A 12,120-nucleotide genomic window follows, 5' to 3' on the forward strand; every position below is an offset into this window, starting at 1 on the left:
AACTGCTGGACAATAGTAATTTTAGTGTGTGAACGTATGTGCACGTGTGTGTTTGTGTGTACATGTTATTATGTTACTACATCAAGACTGTGTTATATTTTACATTATAGATTGTGGATTTTTATACTTACTAGTTTGTTTGTTTTTTGTAGCTGGGTAAGAGACAGTGTCTGAGCCTGTCAGTCATGCAAATTCATTCAAGTGTATGTCATTAACAGCTGGGATAACTGCCATTTTGAATTAATTAATTATTTTATGATTCATAGGAATTAATTTTTTTATGCACTATTGTCAGTGACACCATCTACAGTACATGCATTTTCCCAGCCTTCAGGCCAGGGTCACACACCCCTTGGCTTGTAACACCATGTACTGTATCTCTTCAGACTGTGTTTCTGGGCTTGATTTGAGTAGTTAGTCAAGTCAAGTCAATTTTATTAATATAACACTAAATTACAACAAAAGTTATCTCATGACACATTATGACTAAAGCATGTCCAGCACCACACTCCTTCAATGAATTTACACCCAACAATTCTCCATCAGCAAGCACATCCTGCAACAGCAGCGACGAAAACCTTCCTTTTAACAGGCAGGAACGTTGAGCAGATCCAGGCTCAATGGGGACGGCCTTCTGCTTTGGGGGGAAAGAGAGCTCTTGCTTTGGGGGGAAAGAGAGCAGGAGAGCGGGGCAGAGACAAAGACAGATAATGGAGGAAGGCAGATACAGAAGGAAAGAGAGGGACAGAGATAAAGAGGAAAGGGAAAGGGAAGAGACTGATGAACAGATGGGGACGTGAGCAGTTGGTGCTACAGGTGGCAGCTTGAGCCTCTTCAGGTCTGCAGCCTCCTCCAGCAGCACCCAGGATCTGGGATGAGGGGAGCCCAAAGGCTCCGGAGAAGAAGACGAGTTAGCTCAGCTGAAACCCTTAGTATCACCTATCTGAAAAAATAATCAAAGGCACTAATCCATTGGTAGTTTCTCTGTGTAAAATGAACTGATTGATGTATTGATTTGAAATCCTGCAAGGGTGGCTTCTCAGATTCCCCCGATTTTCTGTCTTTTACTGTCCTGAGGACAATCACAGTGTCACAGTGTGAGAAGCCAATGTATTTAATCAGGATTCCCTTTTGTGTAGTCGCTGCCGGGAACTATTGTGGAACAAAGTGTGTGGCTCTTTGCTCGTAGGTAGCTATAGTGTGTGAAAAAAGACACCTCTGCCTACGTACTGGCAAAAAAAATAGGTGCAAAGACTGAAACCTGTAAATATATCAGACATTTTGGAGAACAGTTTACCAATATCTCTCACTCTCTGCATGACTTTGCCTCTGAATATTACATAAATTACTCTAGATGCAGAATTGCACAATTTTAAAGAAATCATTATTTATTTTTAAAAATGTCATTTGATTCAATTCTACTGTCAAAGTTTTGTGTTTTGTCCCTCCATATTGCTGCTGACAAACAGAAAAAGAACTAAATGGCACAGAAAACATAGGTGGATTTTTTTTTGAGCAAAGGAAAAATGCTCAATGACACATTTTTGAAGAAAGAAACTTTTTGTGTGCATGTAAGAAGCCTTGAAGCTTTTACTTGTAACAATTTAGGTGAAAACCTTTTAGCTGCATTTCTACTTTCTTGTGTAAATTGGAATCTTGGATATCACTACATTACTTATACAGCTCACAGGTCCTCTTAGGTTTCATGGTTGCTAGCATGTGAGTCATAGAATTTGCTAAAAGCTACATAGAAAACCCCCCCAAAATCATTAAAACAAAGACGAGAACCCCTAGAAATTAATATTTTTGGATTTTGCTGCCTGAGTATGTGGAGCTAAACTTATTCAGCTCCCTAATGGGTCAGTGGGGTAGTGATATAGGGTAGTGTAATACACCATGATGACAGTAATTAAAAGGGAGATCACCAGACTGTAATGGAGGTCTGTGTGTATATGCTTAGAAACGTCACCTCCAGAGAAGTCTTTCCTCTCTGGCTATTATGAAATGGTCTGCTGCTTGTAATGGGGATGAGAGGAGTTGAAGTGATTGGCCTGCCTTAACCCCCCTTTAAGATGATGGCTTCAGTTCTCACTAAAATTGCATTTATCCTGCCTTAGCCCTTTTACCAGATTGTTCCCTGTTGAGTTTAGCAGGATTGCATTTGGTGCTAGCACAATCATTTTGCAACTTCCAAATGCAAGTGAGCATTGCTAGCTACATAAGCAGGTTTGAGTAGTGCCAGACTTGTATAAACCTTTAAAATGTCCGTGCTGGGTGAGGGAGAGGAGGATGAATCCCTGGATGTTCTAGTGTGTGTGTGTGTGTGTACGCGCCAAAGACAGTCAATACAGCAGCTCTCACACTGGCATAATGTGTCAGCAGGCCCCTCTAGCTGGGCACATCATGCACTGAGCATGTCCGCACTCAGAGCTTTATTCAGTGAAATGAGAGGGAAGGGGGTCAGAGCACAGGCCTCATGGTCGACACTCTGTGTGCTCATCAGATCGTATTTGTTTGATGTTTCTGGATCCTTTGGGTTTGTGTTCACTTGTGTTGAGGTAGACAGGTTCTGTGTTGGGCGAGCTGTTGACTTAATCTTGTTTCAGCAGGGTGTCAAGATGTAAGGTAATGCTAATAAAGCCCTGTTGTAGGGTGGAGCCTATTTGAATTTGACGCTTGAAAATCTCAGCAAGAAAAGTCCTAGATCCACCCCACCAAATTGAAGTTTCTACAGTGACAATTACGTTTTTGTTTTGACTGAATTTTTATATCAATACAAACCCATTTATGTTCAGCCATGAAATGCACATCAGAAAGTCTAAATTCAATTCCTTAAAACAATCAATAAACTTAAAAACAGTTGGCTTTGCAATGAATGACATACAAAACATGAATTAAAATTCTCGTAATAATTTTCAATTAATTTACCTCCGCATACAGCTGTATTCTTAATCACTCATACACAACCGGCTAGGTTTAGCTAAATGCTGAAATATAGTTAGCATTAGCATTGGGGCCACAGGTGTATAGACAAAGGCGAGGCTAAGCGAGTAAATACTAGTATGATTTCTTCATTAAACAGTCAAACCAAAACATGTCATCCATGTGCAACTCATTATCACATTTCTTGTAACAAACACAGTTGTATCTTGTCGAATTTCCAGCTACATTAGGTGATAAAATTGCATCCAATGAAAAATATTTTAGCAGCCTTGAGGCACACCACATCTGTTGATAGACTAGGTCGTGAGTGAAGGTGCTGTTGCATGCTAAACTATGAAGTTCATTGTTAAGAGACCCAACACTGTAAGAAAAGAAGTTCATTAATTTCAAATTCAAAGGAGATTTCTAGTAGCATATGGTTGAAAAACTTCACTTCCTTTTTCATCTTGACTACAGAGATATTTAGAAAAAATAGCTATGCAAATATTCCAGATTAATGATGTTGGAAAGCAATGTGTGGTATTAATAGAATCTTTGGAGGAAAATAACTTTGAAATGCATTGTTTTTCCATCTTCCCAAGAGTTAAGAAGATGGATACCCTTCTCTCACCTGTGTGTGCAGTGGTGAGCTGAGACCTTCCGAAATCTCCTGATTGCTAGTTAGCTTAGGACATTGAATTGTACTGGATGGGACTTCTGTCTGTCTGTCAAAAGTCAACAATTAGTTGAGGATCAGAGTCTTGGTTTGTTTAGAAGAATTCTCCTCATCCTCTCTTTCAAAGTCGGCAGTGATTTGTAGGATCAGTCACTCTCCCAGTTGTCAACAAACTTCCCTATGTTTCTGTGGACTTTTGAGGTGCTGCATCATATAAAACAATTTTTAAGGACTACTCTCGTTACATGAATGCAGGCAAATACAATTTTGTAGAAAAGTACATTTAATTACTTTTTACGGATGTATGCTAACGTTTCCCATTCATATTCATTGCACTAAGAAGGGTATCTGTCTCCTTCCCTTGCCCTGGCAAATAATCCTATTACCCAAAAAAGTTGGCATGTTCCTTTTAAATTTCTGTCCTTTTTCCAGTTTGCCTCCTCTGACTGAGAAGATAATTTTCATTTTCATGCATGTCTAGTCATTCACCTGTGTGCCCAGTTGACCCAGGTTGCCAAGTCAGTGATGAAATTGCGGGAGGAAGGAAATGATAGTGAATGTGAAAAATGGGATAATCGGTGGTGGCACGGTGGTGCAGTGGTCAGCACTGTCGCCTCACAGCAAGAAGGTTCCAGGTTCGAGTCCCGGCTCCAGCACGGGATCTTTCTGTGTGGAGTCTGCATGTTCTCCCTGTTCCTGTGTGGGTTCTCTCTGGTACTCCAGCTTCCTCCCACAGTCCAAAGACATCAAGAGGGGACGAGGCTGATTGATACTCTAAATTGACCGTAGGTGTGGCTGTGAGTGTGAATGGTTGTCTGTCTAAATGTTGGCCCTGTAATGGACTGGTGACCCGTCCAGGGTGAACCCCGCCTCACCCCCAAAATCTGGTGGGTTCGGCTCCAGCCCCCCCTGCCACCCTTAACAGGATAAGTGGAAGCAAATGGATGGATGGATGGAAGGATGGGATAATCAGCCACTTTTCTCCCTGTGAGAGCAGAGCAGGCAGGCTCTATGATTGGGTGAAGGGAGTTACTGGTGGATCATCAGGGACACCCCTGCTCCTCCAGCCACTCATTCTAGAGTCAAGACTGCACCATTGGAATGATCGCAAACTGACTGTTGTTTCTAAAACAACTTCTGATCAATGTGGTTTAACATGTGACCCATTATCATCATGAATCGCCACCTATAGGGAGGGACATGGATTTACATGGAATGACTCATTCGACTGGTCATTAATAATCACGGATCAATCTCTGTAAAATCAGGCGAACAATGTAGATGCATTCAGTTTCACTATCAACACGAATGAAGCTAATGAGATTATACTGTATATGCTCCTCCTTGACTCTGATTGCATCAAAATTGAATTAAGTTGTACTATTTGTCCGTACATGAGCGCTTGCCTGTATGTAAACATTTGTAGGAGTACACTGTACAGTAATTAACAAATAATCACTTAGCTGTTCTGTTAATCCAGATGCTTTGTTAAAAGCAGCATGGTTACAGTTACTTGAAAGAGACCAACAGCTACTTATACTTATGATGTCAAACCTCAAATCATATATGTGTTCAATGTCATCGAATGTGTTAGTGGAAATTTCAAGAACTGTTATGAGTATTGTGTTATCAGTGAAATTGTGCAATTAATGACAGTGTGCTAATTAGCACCCACAGAGGAATGATTGACAGCTTTTGCCCAGCAAGCCTGCTAAATACAAAAATTGCATCACTGCAAAGATTCAGGGCAATTCTTAGACTTTTTTTCTGAACATGTCTTATTCCAGTGTTTTGACTTTCAGGTCTTATTCTTAAAGGTTGTTTTATACTTCCATTCAGCTGCTGTGATCATTTGGTCAAATATTATGGCCCCATTATAAATATGAAGTTATTTCTTCTCTTTTAACTCCATGTCATGAAATCTTTTTATATCAGAGCTATTGATTCTCTTGAAAAATTCTGAGTTTCATCAAGGTTGTCAAAATTCACTGAACCTACCTGTAAGTTATGAGTTGACAAAAAAAAAAAATGGTGCCAGGTGCGAATGATGATGCCAAGGAACCTTAACCCAAGGAATCTTGAAGTTAAGAAAATAATCCATGTAGAAATGATAAAGGACTGAAGTAGGACATTATTTACCTTGACTTGAGATGGCAATATGGATGAATATATTTGACATTATCGCAAGTTCAAATTGTGCGATGAATTAGAGAGGAAAAATTGAAATTAAGCTCATCTTCAGGGGAACTTCTGTTTCTAAATTTAATCAACTATTGCTTCACACATGGACCACAAACACTTGCTGGTGAATTGAAGAAAATGTTACGGTGATGAAGTTAGTCATAAACGTAAAAGTTTTACAGTTAATTAAAAATGCTGACAAGGTGAATTTGGTCAGAGTACAATGAACGTTAAACATTGAAAAATATTAAAATTAATGTGAGTAATTTGATAGTTTACAGAAATATCCATCCAGTTTCAAAACCGCTTATCTGTTAAGGGTGAGGCGGGGGTGGAGCCTATCCCAGCTGACACTGGGCAGCAGGCGGGGTTCACCCTGGATGGGTCGCCAGTCCGTCCCAAGGCCATCAGGAGCAATTAGGGGCTCAGTATCTTGCTCAAGGATACTTGGAAATTGTCGCCGTGGGAAGTGAGTATCGAACCGGCGACCCTTCGGTTGCTAGACAGCCACTCTACCTCTGAGTCATGCCTCTCCGTTGACAAAAATGCTCTGGTTACACCCTAGAGCACCATTGATTTATCTCTTAGAAATGTAAAAATGTGTGTGACCAACTCAGACAAACAAACAACAGACAAGCTGTTTTTGCTGTTGATGCTGAAAGCCTACATGTCTTGATACAGCAGATTTTACAGAACTGACAAATGTTTTGAACAACTGAAGTAATTTTAATGAATAGGGAATAGCTTCATTCTTCCATCCATTTTCTTCCGCTTATTCCTGTTAAGGGTCGTGGGAGGGCTGGAGCCTATCCCAACAGAACCTTCTTGCTGTGAGGCGACAGTGCTGACCACTGCACCACCGTGCCGCCTTTTAGCTTCATTCTTTCCATTGTTTTTTTTTTTTAAGCTTATAAAAATATTTGTCCTGCCACCAAGCAGGTGCTTAGTTTTCTTATGTCTTGGACTGGCTCTAGTCACAAGTATCCTTAAAGTACTTTTGGAGTGCCACATGGAGTATGTAATACAATTCCTGCATTAGTTTGCCCTGCTAATGAAATACTAATTTCAGTGGTGTTTTTTTTGTTTTCTGTTACACAAATCTTTGTGGTCTATTTTCACCAAACTTGGTGTGTGTGTATGAGGGGCTGTAGTATGTACCAAAAAAAATATTTTTTGGAAGTTGAATCATGCCAACATCTGATGGGAAAGGAAGTTACATGCATTTTTTTTCAATCTGATTTACTCCTCCTAGTGGGTGGATCAGGTTCATCTCAAATTTGGTCTGGTCAGAAATACCTCAAGAATGTGGTAATGGGTTATTCTGAAGGCCGTGAGTGTGTGAAATTTTGTTACCATGGTGAGACAGCCAGTTTGTATATTTTCCATTTAAAATGAAACTGTTGCAATTGAGACTCCACATAGTCAAATGTTTTCCAAACTTCTCAGATCTGATGAAGGTGAGGACATATGCAAGCTGAATTTATGTCATAGTCGTAGCGCATAGTGTAATCTTCAAGTGATGAATGCAATGACATGTTTAGCTGCATGTTATTGTTCAACCGCTGGTTGTTGAGGTGATGATTAGAAAATGATGTGGGCTTCACTGGACTGGAACTGGAACTGGAACACTCTCTGAGGAAGACCTGGAGAGACGGCATTCATCCCACGTTGGATGGAGCAGGTCTCATTTCTAGAAATATGGCCCAGTTTGTTATAGAACCAAAAAACCCTCACAGCCCAGAGTTGAGACCAGGAGGCAGAGCTGCTGTATTACATGCTTCTCTACACTTCCACAAGGGCAGTTACCCCCACTGAGACTGTGTCTGTCCCACGTTCATGTAAGTTGACTCAGTCAAAAACATTTAAAGGAGTCAGTCAGAAAAACCTAATAACGAATAACACTACCACTGAACTCATTCAAAAGAATATAAGAATTAAATGCTAACTATTAAACATCTGTCATTCAAAACTGTATTAGTAAATGAATTAATAGTATAATATATTAGTATAAATGAATCCACAACACCCAGTCACATTAACTCTCATATTCCTTGAGGCTCTGGCCGAGGAGGTGTTGTTGCTGCCATTTTTGACAGAAGTCTGGTAATAAATCCCAGACCCAGAATAAATTTCAATTCATTTGAAAGCCTGATTCTCAGTCTGTCTCATCCAGCCTGGAAAACTCTACAGCCGCTTCTGGTTGTTATTGTTACCCCCCTCCTGCTCCATACTCTGAATTCCTATCGCAATTAGTGAGTTTAGTGAGTTTGAGCTTATATCCACTTTAGTTCTTAAAACAGATTAAGGCATTGCAGGTGATTTCAATATTCACGTGGATCGTGGACTGTCGATAATGACAGTCTGGGTACTGCATTTATCTCTCTTTTTGAATAAATTGGCTTCTATCAGTCATTGCATGAGTCCACTCACTGCCATAACTACACCTTCGACCTCGTGCAGAACTTTCTTTTATCAGACCATCAACTAATCGCCACTGACTTCATACTGCTCGACTACACAAGCTAAGGAAAACTGTATTTTCAAGATGTCTGTGTGGTGATGCCATAGCTAGATTTAAGGACTCTGTCCCACTGGCATGAAATTCAATGTCACATCCCATTATAACAGAGGACCCTGTTGTCAACTGTCCCACTCAAATTGATTATTTTATCAGTAGTGCAATAGGCAACTTATGAACAACCCTGGACTCTATTGCCCCATTAAAAAAATAAAATAAAACAAAGGAAACAAGCATCATGATACAATTCTGAAACCTGACATGTGAAATAAACAACACAAAAGCTGGAGCACATATGATGCTCCTCCAAACTTGCAGACTCATTTATAATCTGGCAAGACAGCCTTAAAACTTAAAGGAAAGCCCCAAATTAGAGCAGCTGATGACTCAGCATTAAAAGGAAAATAAGAATGACCCAAGTTTTATTTTCAGTACTGTAGCCAGATTGACAGAAAAACACAGCTGTATTGAGCCAAGTATTACTGTTTCCCTGACTAGCAATGACTTCATGAACTGTTTTAAATGATAAAATTCTACTTCCATCCATTTTCTTCCTGTTAAGGGTTGCGGGAGGGCTGGAGCCTATCCTAGCTTTTGGGCGAGAGGTGGGGTTCACCCTGGACGGGTCACCAGTCTATCCCAGGGCCAACACATGTAGACAGACAACCATTCACACTCACACCTACGGTCAATTTAGAGTATCAATCAGCCTAGTCTTTGAATTGTGGGAAGAAGCTGGAGTACCAGAGAGAACCCACACAGGAACAGGGGGAACATGCAGACTCCCCACAGAAAGATCCCGAGCTGGAGCCGGGACTGGAACCTGCAACCTTCTTGCTATGAGGCAACAGTGCTAACCTCTGCGCCACCGTGCCGCCTAAAATTTGACTTATGACAGAGAAAGTTTTTCCCCTCCTGCAATCAAATGACAACACGTTATCCTTAAACTCAGAAACCTTAGAGGCAGCTGAATGCCCAGGTGTGTACCTGGATAGCTCTTCTCCCATTGACCTTAGCAAACGACAATAGTACGACAATTTATTCTTCTAAACTATTGAAGCATCTTTGTGACTTCCTTCACAGCAACAGCTTATGAGAGGATTTCCAGTCAGGTTTCAGGATTCATCATAGCACAGAAACAGCACTAGTCAACGATACCAATGACCTCCTACTGGCATCAGATGAGGGAGTGGTCTCCGTTAGATCTCAGTGCAGCTTTTGATACCATTGACCATCATATCCTATTGCAAAGATTGGAACGTGTCATGCGTGCATTAGAGGCGCTGCACTAAACTTGTTTAAGTCATACATACTCAGTCGATCTCCGTTTGTCGTTGTAAATGATGATTCTTGGACCACTACAGTGAGCTATGGCGTTCCACAGGGTCTGTGCTTGGACCAGTCCTCTTCACTCTATATCTAGGTCACATTATAAGAAAACAATTGATTCATTTTAATTTCATGAAACAAATCAGCTGACTATACCTTAGGCCTGTCTAAAGGAAATAAAAACATGGGTGATCCACCATTTCCTATTAATACATTCTGACAAAACTGAAGTTCTTATGCTGGCCCCAAAACACCTTAGAAACACCTTATCTAATGAGATAGATACCCAGGATGGCATTGCCTTTGTCTCCAGCACTGTCTTAAGGAATCTTGGAGTTATGTTTGATCAGGATCTGTTCTTCAATTCCCACATTAAGCAAATCTCCAGGTCTGCCTTCTTTCATTTTCGTAACTTTGTTAAGATCAGACACATCCTCAAAAAGATGCAGAAAAACTTTTCCATGCTTTTGTCACTTCCAGGCTGGATTACTGCAATTCCCTCCTATCAGGTTGTACTAATAATTCCCTAAAGACTTTTTTCCAAAATGCTGCTGCCTTCGTGTTGACGAGAACTGGTAGAAGCCACCATTCTTTCTCCTGTACCGGTTTCTCTGCTTTGGCTCCCTGTCAAATTCAGAATAGAATTCAAAATTCTCCTTCTAATATGCAAAGTCCTCAACTATCAGGCACCTTGTCATCTGACAGAGCTCATAGTCCCCTATTACCCAGCTAGAACCCTTTGCTCCCAGCATGCAGGGTTACTTGTGGTTCCTAGAGTCTCAAAAAGTAGAACGGGAGCCAGAGCCTTCAGCTATCAGGTTCCGTCTTCCAGTTTTGGTCTGGGATGCTGACACCTTCTCTATGTTTAAGAGCAGACTTAAGACCTTCCCTTTTGATAAAGCTTTAGTCCGGGCTGCTTAGGCTCACTCTTAGATATGCTGCTATAGGCTTAGACTGCCAGGGATTCTCCTATGGTGCACTGGGCTTCTCTCTCCTCCTCTCTGTCCTCCTATACTCATACTCCTTACCAACTCGACCTCTCCCCTGGAGCCTTTATGCTTTGCTACTTCCCGGATCCCTGACTTATGCTGCTGCTGGAGGAGGCTACAGACCTGAAGAGGCTCAAGCTGCCACCCTTCATATCAGTATTAGTACTTCTAGTATTCATATTAGCACTCTCAATGCTGTAATATCATTAACATCAACATTGTGATGATATTGTATTTGCTTGGAGATAAATGCTCATATTTCGCTGAAATTGATTGCTCAAGTCCGGTATGTTATTATTGGCTTATTAGTTTGTTGTGCACCTCGTGTTCCTGTCTTTCTTCCACTCTTCTTTCTTCTTTCATTGTGTTCACATCCACTTCTATCTGCCATTCTCTCCCCCCTCCTTTCCCCTCTCTTTGTCTGTGTCCCTCTTTTTTCTTTTCTGTCTCTCTCTTTCCCTTATCCATATCTGTCTTTGCCCCTGTTTTCCTGCCCCCCCCCAACCGGTCAAAGCAGATGGCTGCTCTTATTGAGCCCGCGTCTGATCAGCGTTCCTGCCTGTTAAAAGGAAAGTTTTTGTCGTCGCTGTTGGAAGATGTGCTCGCTCATGGAGAATTGTTGATTGTTAATTAATTAAAGGAGTGAGGCGCTAGACCAGCTCTACTTGTAAAGTGTCACAAGATAACGTTTGTTGTGATTTGGGGAGATACAAATAAAACTGACTTGACTTGGGCTAACTTGATGCATATATACATGTATAGTATAAGACAGAGGTCTTCAACAGGGGATCTGTGATCCCCCTGAGGGTCTGATTTTTTGGCTGATAATTGTTTTACATTCATTCCATATGTACATGTATTTTTTCCTCAGTTTTCTTACACAAATGTATTTTTTTTAATACACATTAACATGAATCCAATATATTCTAGTGAACTGATCAATGGAAGTAGAGGACGTTATCTTTCAGCCAGTAATGCACACATTCAGCGATACACAGGAGCTCTGTCAAGGTGGGCACTGCTTCACTCACAGTACGACACTAGCCTACACCTGTCACCCCAAGGCCTCCTGTACACAAAGAAGAGGACCTGCCCCTATCGCTGCTGTGCCAATCACGAGGCCACATGTTACGCACTGGCTCTGTCAGGTTTTCTGTGATTGGCCAAGAGTCTATTCAGTCCCCAGCTGACAAAGGTCCAAGACACAATGACACACGCTGCATTATTTGAAAAGAAGATACCTTTGGAGAAAACAAAACAAAGAAAATGACATTTACTTCACCTGTGAATCCTTGTGCAATCATTTTTGCAAGATATTCCTGGTCTAAGGAAGTCCCTGTTCCATCTCTCCATCAGTTTGTGGGTCCTTGGCCTTAAAAATGTTTAAGAGCCCTGATACAATACATAGGAATTGTGTGTTCTCTGGTGCCACGTAGTGGATAGATTTACCACAAAATCCGAATATCACGTTTCACCTCTCACAACAGCGACACACTCATAAGCAG

The 12,120-nt window shown here is 41.1% G+C and overlaps 1 protein-coding gene across 6 annotated transcripts in view; it reads left to right on the forward strand.

Moving 5' to 3' along the window:
* The window catches only part of dlgap2b (discs, large (Drosophila) homolog-associated protein 2b), a 118,407-nt gene that overhangs the window by 58,955 nt on the left and 47,332 nt on the right, over nucleotides 1-12,120 (forward strand). The gene's annotated exons all lie outside the window — the stretch shown is intronic.

This window comes from Aulostomus chinensis, chromosome 20, assembly GCF_037954235.1.
Source record: "Aulostomus chinensis isolate RoL2024-O1b breed Wild chromosome 20, RoL_Achi_v1.0, whole genome shotgun sequence".
NCBI lineage: Eukaryota > Metazoa > Chordata > Actinopteri > Syngnathiformes > Aulostomidae > Aulostomus > Aulostomus chinensis.